The sequence below is a fragment of the Panthera onca genome, chromosome E1 (genome assembly GCF_046562875.1).
Source record: "Panthera onca isolate mPanOnc1 chromosome E1, mPanOnc1 haplotype 2, whole genome shotgun sequence".
NCBI lineage: Eukaryota > Metazoa > Chordata > Mammalia > Carnivora > Felidae > Panthera > Panthera onca.
In genome coordinates, this window is record NC_138352.1 from 37,208,584 (window position 1) to 37,215,934 (window position 7,351).

Below are 7,351 nucleotides of genomic sequence, written 5' to 3' on the forward strand. Positions count from 1 at the left end.
GTCTGTTACAGTAGCCCTAGGAAATTAACACCTGAAGCCATCAGGAACCCTGGTGATTGATGCTTTCAGAGATGATGATGTTCACCGGCAATTGGGTCCCCTGTCTCCCTCTCTCTCTGCCCTTGCCCCGCTCACGCTCTCGCTCTCTCTCAAAAAATAAATAAATGTAAAAAAAAAAAAAAAAAACAACAGCTGGACAGCCATTGCAGTACATCAGGCTCCACAGACACAGCACCGGGGCAAGTGAGAGGCACACGGGCACTGGGCGACTCTGTGCCTCGCTGAGGAAAATAATTAAACACGGGCCAAAGAGATCCTAAGAAGCCGAGAGGCAAAATGTCATCATATGCACTCTTTGTGCAAACTTGCCGAGAGGAGCACGAGAAGAAGCACCCAGATGCTTCAGTCGACTTCTCAGGGTTTTCTAAGAGGTGCTCGGAGATGTGGAGGACCATGTCTGCTAAAGAGAGAGGAAAGTTTGAAGACAGGGCAAAGACGGACAAGGCCTTTATGAAAGAGAAATGAAAACTTATATCCCCCCCTAAAGGGGCGGATATCAAAGGAGAACATCCTGGCCTATCCATTGGTGATGTTGCAAAGAAACTGGGCGAGATGTGGAACAACACCACCGCTGCAGATGACCAGCAGCCTTATGAAAAGAGGACTCCGAGGCTGAAGGAAGAATGTGAAAAGCATATTGGTGCAGACCGAGCTAAAGGAAAGCCTGACGTGGCAAAAAAGGGAGTCGTCAAGGCTGAGAAACGCAAGAAAAAGAAGGAAGAGGAGGAGGAGAAGGACGAGGAGGAAGATGAAGAAGAAGATGATGATGAATAAGTTGGTTCTAGCGCAGTTTTTTTGCTTGTCTACCAAGCATTTAACCCCCCTGTACACAACTCACTCCTGTTAAAAAAAAAATTGAAATGTAAAAAAACAAACAAAAAAACTGGATGCAGAGAGCCCAGCACATAGTAAGGGTTCAGTAAATGTTAGTTCCCCTTTTAAAGGATTACCTCTTCCTGGGAGCTAATTATTAATGACCTTGAAGGGAAACTCCCTCATTCCTCAGAACATTTGTTCAATATTACTTGGACCAGAACCTGGAAGTGGAAGGTAAAGGGGCAACTATGGTGTATGATTTACTGTAAACCAGACTCCGGGTGTTCAAAACAAAAGTTGTTACTTCCCCGCCCCCCCCCCTCCAAACCAGCTCCTCCTAACTTCCCCGTTTGTATTGCAGATGTCCCTGGCTCCTCCCACTCCTTCCATCTAGCCTGTTACCTGGTTTCAATGTTTTTAAAACCTTTTGACCTTTTAAAACCTTTTTGACCAGGACGCAGGACACATAGGCGTCTGGTGTGACACAAAATCTTCGTTAAAAAAAAATACTTGTGCAGGAGCACCTGAATGACTCAGTCGGTTGAGCGTCTGACTCTTGATTGCAGCTCAGGTTATAATCTCACGGTTCATGAGATCAAGCCCCGCATCAGGCTCTGCAACAAGTTCCATGATGACAGCGCGGAGCCTGCTTGGGATTCTGTCTCTCCCTCTCTCTCTGCCCCTCCCCCACTCGTGCTATCGCTGCCTCTCTCAAAATAAATGATAAAAACAAAAAGTCTACAGGACACCAGGTGGAGATGCCTAGTAGATAGATGCTAAGTCTGATGCTAAGGGAGAGGACTGTGCTGGGGTATAGATTTGGAGGTTGTCAGTGTAGAGAGATGGTACTTTATCCCATGAAAGTGCAAGGGATGAGCTGGGGAGAGGGTAGTGTGAGAAAATCACACCAAGTCAAAGAGAAAACTCTGGGAGCACCAGTATTGGGGGTGAGCAGATAATTCAGATTCCCCCAAAGACTAAGAGACAATGTTTAGAGAGATTTAAAAGGAAACAGGACAAAGTCAAGTTAAAGAGACTAAGGACATGTAGGATCCTGACGGGGTAAGAGGTTTTTTGTTTTTGTTTTTGCTTTTGTTTTTTAAGCTAGGTTGGGGCGCCTGGTGGCTCAGTAGGTTAGGCATCCGGCCTAGGCTCAGGTCATGATCTCACAATTTGTGAGTTCAAGCCCCGCGTCGGGTTCTGTGTTGACAGCTCAGAGCCTGGAGCCTTCCTCAGATTCTGTGTCTCCCTCTCTGCCTCTCCCCTGCTCGCTCTCTCTCTCTCTCTCTCTCTCAAAAACAAACATTAAAAAATAAAATAAAAATGAAATCTAGGTTAGTTGGAACCACTAAATCAATATTCATTTCATGACTCACTACTGCGTGGTAACTTGCAAAATTTTAAAAACACACAAAATTCTACAACCTTACCTGCATTATCTCTCACCTGGGCTCTTGCAGTACCCCCCACCAATTTTCCAGCTGCCTATCAACCTGACCCCTGCCCTGTCCTTTATACACACCCTACCTGTCCTTGCCAGCAGCCCCAGGGCTGACTAAATCTCCGAATCCCTGCCCTATGGTGGGGCCTCACCTTAATGTTCTAGCTCTTTCTCTCTCTGCACACCACCAGGCACCCTCTCTGGCACCCAACACCCACAGTGCTGCCTCTCCCAATAGATCCCTGGTTGTAGGCAGGTAGCAGTGTCTCCAGGGAAGGCGAACCGGTTAAGGTAATCCATTTCCCTTTGCTGCGGATTAAGAAGGGTGTGATTCTGTTTGGGGGCGTATCAGGAAAGAGAAGCAGCCGCCTCCCCTTTCTTCCTGAGACTCTGGTAGCCGAGGAACTAAGAGCAACAGCCACCTCTGCGGGACAAGTAATGCTGACAACAGAGCATGAAGAACAGAGGCGCCTGGGTGGCTCGGTCAGTTAAGCGTCTGGCTCGATCTCAGCTCAAGGCATGATCTCATGTCATGGTTTGTGGGATCCAGCCCCTTGTCGGGTTCTGCACGGGGCCTGCTTGGGATTCTCTCTCTCCCTCTCTCTGTGCCCCTTCCCCCCTCTCTCAAAATAAATAAACGTTTTGGAAGAAAAACTGTCAAGGCAAAACCAACACTTAAAAAAAAAAAAGCCTGAAGAATGCCTTGATGACGTTGTTCCCTGAAACCATCCACCTGCAGACTTTTGGTTCAGTACGAGATAAACTGACCTAATTGTTTCAGCCACTTGTAGATCAGTATCGTGTTACTTGAAGCTGATAACTTCCTCCTTAATACATCCACTCAGGAGACAGACTGGGTGACTTAAAGTTCCCCATACACGTTCCACGCTGTCTCACCTCTCTCTGCACCTCTGTGTCTGCCGGTCCCTTTCCCTAGGATCCCCTCCAAATGAATTCTCACCTCTCAAGGGCCAACAAGGGTGTCTCCTGCCCCAAGAAGCCCCCCTCTCTGCCAAGCCAGAGCCCTTTTGCCAAACACTTGATTCGTATCTCTCTCAAAATACAATCTGTCTTCAACTATGGGGCTTTTTGTTTTGTTTTGTTTTGTTTTGACCATATGGCTTTGTCCCCTTATTTGACTCTGGGGATCTGGAAGCTACCAACTAAAATATATCAAAAATCCATTCCTGGGGGCACCTGGGTGGCTCAGTCGGTTGAGCGTCCGACTCTTGACTTTGGCTCATGTCATAATCTTGTGGTTCATGGGATCAAGCCCTGCATCAGGCTCTGCGCTGACAGCGTGGAGACTGCTTGAGATTCTTTCTCTCCCTCTCTCTCTGCCCTCTCCCTGCTTGTGCTCTAAATAAATAAATAACTCCATTTAAAAAAAAAAGAGACAACAGGGAAAAAGCAAGTCGCAGAGTGAAAGCAAATATTTTCAAAACATATAACTAACAAAGAACTGGTATCCAAAAAAAAAAAAAAAAAAAAAAATATATATATATATATATATATATATATATATATATAAATTCCTAGAAAGTAAGAAAAAGGCAGGCAAACCAACTGAAAAAAAAGAATGGGCAGAGGATTGGAATAAGCACTTCACCTAAAGAGGGCATTTAAATGACCAATTAACAGATGAAAATGCGTTCTTTTATTAGTCATCAGAGAAATGCAAATCAAAATCTATGATGTGATAGCACCACACAGACATGAGAACAGCTGAAGTGAAAAAGACATAATACCGATAGATCAATAAACCTGGAGTGTCGGCAAGGATGTGGAACTCTCACACTTGCTTGTGGAAGTGGGGATTGGTGGAATTACTTTGGAAAACCACCTGGCAGTATCGACTAAAGCTGAGCATATGTATCCTCAGTGAGCCAGCCATCCCACCCTGGGTGTAAATTCAATAGAATGCAAACATACGTGCACTAAAAAACATGGAATATGTGTATAAAGTTGGGAGTATGCGGTAGTTTTTGATTTACAAAAACTGCAGCTTCCCAGAGTCAAACCTCCTACCAGAATGTTCATAGCAGTGTCCCTCGTATAAGCCAAAACATGGGATATCTCAAATGTCAAAAGAAAGTATATGGAATAAGCTTCAAATACATCCAGCATCATGGAGGAATTTCACAAACATAATGTTGAGGGAAAGAAGCCACATGATTTATATCAAGTGTAAAAATAGACAAAAGAATATAGGGGGATAAAAATCAGATTACCTTTAGGGACTAGAAACTGAAGGGGGACGGGAGCCTTTTGGAATGCCGGTTTCTGTGTTTTTGTGGCTTGTTTTGTTTTTGGTTTCATTTTGTTTTGTTTTTAGCTCTGGGTACTAGTTAAACGTGTGTGCACTTAGTAAAAATTCATCAAATTGCACATTTATTATTTGTGCTTTTCTGTTTGTTATATTTCAATAAAAGTTTACATCCAAGTGCAATTCTCCGAGTCACCTGAATTAGATATGCATCATATAAGGTTTGAATGTTTAGTGATATAATCTATTCTATTTAGTCTTCAAAGTTGTTCACTTCCCAAACGTAGCCCGGATTTCCATGAAAGGGCTGCTGATTCTTGCATAGACCATTCTGGGCAAGGAACACAAGACGTCTCTTTGCTCCCCCTCCCCAGGAAGAGATCAGAGGGGACAAGAATGGGTAGAGGGAAGGTAATTGGTCCTCCTAATGTCACTTGGGCAAAAGTTTTGGATTTTTTTCCCTGCTTTTATGTTACATTGTCTTACTGTCTTGTTAAAAGATATTACACAGGGGCACCGGGGTAGCTCAGTCACTTGAGTGCCTGACTTCGGCTCAGGTCATGATCTCATGGTTCATGAGTTCGAGCCCCCACATAGAGTTCGCTGCTGTCAGCACAGAGCCTGCTTTGGATCTTCTGTTCCCCCACACCCCCGCCTCTGCCCCTTCCCCGCTTGTACTCTCACTCTCAAAAATAAATAAATCTTTAAAAATAAATAAATTATAAATAAATAAATGGTATCACACAATTAAAATTATAAGGCAAATGATCAAAATAAGAAACAGTATTCAATCTGAAATTCAGAATACTTGGGTTCACGCTCCGACACTGCTACATATTACGCATGTGTATCTCAGTTTACTTCTGTAAGAACAGTTTTGTGCAAAATAAAGTTCAAAGTACCGCTCTCACAAGGTTGTTGTGAAGATGAAATTATATAAATCATAGGGAAAAGAGAAAGTGTTACACAACGGAAATGACTTTTTTTTCACAGTGGAAGATATGATAAAGTGGACAATTGATTCTATAGGTTGAGATGAAATGTGATTGCCTAAGAAACCACCTCAAGAAGAAAATCCCTAGGTGTTTTCTAAAACCATCCTCAGGGCACCTGGCTGGCTCAGTCAGAAGAGCCCGTGACTCTTGATCCTAGGGTTGTGGGTTCGAGCCCCACGTTTGGTGTAGAACTTTCTTGAAAAAAAAAAAAAAAACTTAAAAAAATAAAATAATCCTCTATCTGATTAATTTAGGTATAACAATAGGAAATAGAAGTTTTAGATTTTCGAGCCCAATTTTAAAACTCCACTTCAACAGGGTAGCACCAACGTTCAAATCACATTTCCAACAGGTGTCACCCTAACCCCTTTGATTGTGGGTTTGAGCAAACCTCTGTGACTAACTTCTCACTCAGTGCTCCAGGTAATGATATCAAATGTAAACACTCAATTACCGTGTGTTAATTCGGGACTTCTTTTCTGGCTCTTCAGGTTTCACAACGGGATGTTTCAACTCCTTGTGGTATTTTACTCAGAATGCAAACCCGAACGAACGACGGGTTGCCTGTGTAATGGAGGTCTCAACTCCATTCCCAGTTCAACCAACATTTTTTGGGGGTGTGTGTGGCAAAGCTCACATAACATAAAATTCACCATTTTAACTGTTTTAAAGTGTACAATTCAGTGGTGTTTGGTACATTCGCAGTGTTGTGCAACTATCACCACTATGTAGTTCCAGAACCTTTTCAACACCCTAAAAGGAAACCTTGTACCCATTTAGCAGTCATTCTCCTGCCCGCCCCTCCCAGCCCCTGGCAACCAGGAATCCACTTCCTGTCTCTATGGATTTGCCTATCCTGCACATTTCACATAAATAGATCAACCAACTGGGCGTGCCTGGGTGGCTCAGTCTGTGAAGCATCTAACTTTGGTTCAGGTCATGATCTTGCGGGTTTCGTGAGCTCGAGCCCCGCTTTGGGTAAAACATGAGCCCTGTTTCTCTCTCCCTCCCTGTCTCTCTCTCTGCCCCTCATTCACTTGCGCCCTCTCTCTCTCTCTCTCTCTCTGAAAAAAAAAAAAAAAAAAGTCGGGGTGCCTAGGTGGCTCAGTGGGTTAAGCATCCGACTTCAGCTCAGGTCATGATCTCATGGTTCATGGGTTCAAGCCCCTCTTCAGGCTCTGTGCTGACGGCTCAGAGCCTGGAGCCCACTTGAAATTCTGTGTCTCCCTCTCTCTCTGCCCCTTCCCAACTTGTGCTCTCTCTCTCAAAAATAAATAAACATTAAAAAAAATTTTTTTTAAAAAGCGATTGATCAGCATTTTTGGGGCCCAGCACTTGCTAAGCACCAAGAATACAAAGATGAATATGACAGTCTTCTGTTAACAAGATCACTGACAACTGGGACAAATAGATTTTAAAAAATGATAGTACAATGTGATGATTATTGTAACAGAAATGTGAGCATTGTGAGGAAATAGATGCGGGAGATAGGGCAAACTGTAAGAAGTAAGATTTGAGGGTGCCTGAGTGGCATAGTTAAGTAGCCAACTCTTGGTTTCAGCCCAGGTCATGATCTCACAGTTTCGTGGGTTGGAGCCCCACATCAGGCTCTGTGCTGCCAGTGCAGAGCCTGCTTGGGATTCTCTGTCTCCTCTCTTTGTTCCTCCCCTGCTAGCTCTGTCTCTGTCTCTCTCAAAATAAAGAAATAAACTTAAAAAAAAAGTAAGATTTGAATATAGGCATAGAGGCAAGAGTTTGCTAGAACAGTGGGGC

At 43.8% G+C, this 7,351-nt stretch overlaps 1 pseudogene; it reads left to right on the top strand.

The window, feature by feature from the left end:
* Positions 1 to 294: 294 nt before the first annotated feature.
* Positions 295 to 2,164, top strand: LOC132687079 (high mobility group protein B1 pseudogene; annotated as a pseudogene).
* Positions 2,165 to 7,351: the final 5,187 nt, after the last annotated feature.